The sequence below is a fragment of the Bos taurus genome, chromosome 4 (genome assembly GCF_002263795.3).
Source record: "Bos taurus isolate L1 Dominette 01449 registration number 42190680 breed Hereford chromosome 4, ARS-UCD2.0, whole genome shotgun sequence".
NCBI classification, from domain to species: domain Eukaryota; kingdom Metazoa; phylum Chordata; class Mammalia; order Artiodactyla; family Bovidae; genus Bos; species Bos taurus.
The window spans coordinates 115,273,592-115,275,755 of NC_037331.1; the positions used below are offsets into that span (position 1 = coordinate 115,273,592).

A 2,164-nucleotide genomic window follows, 5' to 3' on the forward strand; every position below is an offset into this window, starting at 1 on the left:
GGGTCGGACACGACTGAGTGACTTCACTTTCACTTTTCACTTTCATGCATTGGAGAAGGAAATGGCAACCCACTCTGGTGTACTTGCCTGGAGAATCCCAGGGACGGGGGAGCCTGGTGGGCTGCCGTCTATGGGGTTGCACAGAGTCGGACACGACTGAAGTGACTTAGCAGCAGCAGCAGCAGCATAGTGTATTGTGAAGTCACTCAGTCGTGTCCGACTCTTTTCGACCCCGTGGGCTGTAGCCTACCAGGCTTCTCCGTGCATAGGATTCTCCAGGCAAGAATACTGGAGTGGGTTACCATTTCCTTCTCTAGGGGATCTTCCTGACCCAGGGATCGAACCCAGGTCTCCTGCATTGGAGGCAGACGCTTTAACCTCTGAGCCACCAGGGAAGCCCAGAATCCTGGAGTGGGGAGCCTTTCCCTTCTCCAGGGGATCTTCCCAACCCAGGGATCAAAGCCAGGTCTCCCGCATTGCAGGCAGATTCTTTACCAGCTGAGCCACCATCTTATATTCTTTTGATAAATTGACCACTTTATCACTCAGTGATGAACTTCTTTATCCCTGTGACAATTTTTGATTATTTTATCTAAGTATAGCACCCCCGCTCTCTTGTGGTTACAATTTGCCTTGAATATCTTTTTCCATTCCTTTACTTTCATGTGTGTCTTTAATATTAAAGTGAATCTCTCTCTCTTTTTTTTAAAATACGTATGTGACTGAGCTGGGTCTTAGTCTGGCACTGGGGGTCTTTGCTCTTTAGCTGTTGCCTGTGGGATCTAGCTCCCTGACCAGGAATTGAACCTGAACCCTCTGCATTGGGAGTGTGGGGTCTTATCCACTGGGCCACCAAGGAAGTCCCTATAGTGAGTCTCTTATAGTTACAATATACCTGGATCTTTTTAAAAAAATCCATTCAGCCATGCTATGTCTTTTGATTAAGAATTAATCCATTTACGTTTAAAACAATTATTTATAGATAAAGCCTTACTACTGCCGTTTTATTGTTTTCTGATTATTTTGTAGTTTAAAGTTCATTCTTTCTTGCTGTCTGTCTTTTTGATTTGACGACAATTTTTTGGTAGTGGCTCCTTTTCCTTTCAGGTCTGCTAATTTTGTGATCGGAGTTAGCATGAGGCTTACAGAAGTGTGTTGTAACAGTTGCAGAGGTAAGGAGATGGACTTGTCCTCACATACTGAATTTGAGGCACCTGTGGGTCAGTAGATGGGGCTGTCATTGGGAGCTTCAGAGAGAGAACTGTGGTACAGTGATGGCCTAATGGTGTAATCATGACCAATAAAAATTTAACACTGGAGGCTCAACAATATTCTTGACCACAGCAGAGACAGCCGTTGATTATGAAAATGGATTTCCATCATGAGAATGATTTTTCTTATAGGTGCAGAAATAGAAAGGTCTTCTTGATCTCATGACCTTTCAAAATTGGTCTTGGCTCTAGCACTCTGCTTCATAACTGGTTGTGCCTGCCAACTGGTTCCGTGTGGTCCCTTGGTCGGGCTCATTTGTGTCACTTTGGCCAATCTTGGTCTCCAGCCTCCATATTGATCCAGTTACTCTGGGTGTGGAACAGATTACCCCAAAACTTAGTGGCTTAAAAAATGAACATATATTTTTCTCGTGAATCTTCGGTTTGTGTGGGAATTGATGAGATACCTGGTGTTTACCCACTACAGCATCAGCTGGTGAAGCCCAGGGCTGGAATCTCCTAAAGGCTACTCTGTCACATATTTAGTAGTTGATGCTGGATTTTGGGGCCAATCTGGAGTTGGTCTCTCGTCTGAAACACCCTCCATGTGGCCTCTCTATGTGGTTTGAGCTTTGTATAAATATTGTGGCTGGTTCCAAGGGCAAGGTGGTGGGGGGAGGAGAGAGAGAGAGGATGAGAGAGGGGGAAAAGTAGAGAGGACTGTCTCTGATGATAGCTTGGCAGGCATGCACCATTACTTGCCATGGCTTCTATTCATCGAGGCATTCACAAAGTCCCTCCCACGTTCAAAGTCAATAGATTTCCCTTCTTGACGGGAAGTGTTGTTCCCTACAATGTTGTGGAGGAGCCGTGGGACTGGAAGTGCTGCTATGGGTGTTTGGGAGGATGCATTCTGCCACACTCGTGTTTGAGGTTCCCATCACTTCCTGAAC

At 45.6% G+C, this 2,164-nt stretch overlaps 1 non-coding gene across 1 annotated transcript; it reads right to left on the bottom strand.

The window, feature by feature from the left end:
• Positions 1-322: 322 nt before the first annotated feature.
• On the bottom strand, positions 323-395 carry TRNAW-CCA (transfer RNA tryptophan (anticodon CCA)). The gene has a single exon. It is a non-coding gene; the product is annotated as a tRNA-Trp (tRNA).
• Positions 396-2,164: the final 1,769 nt, after the last annotated feature.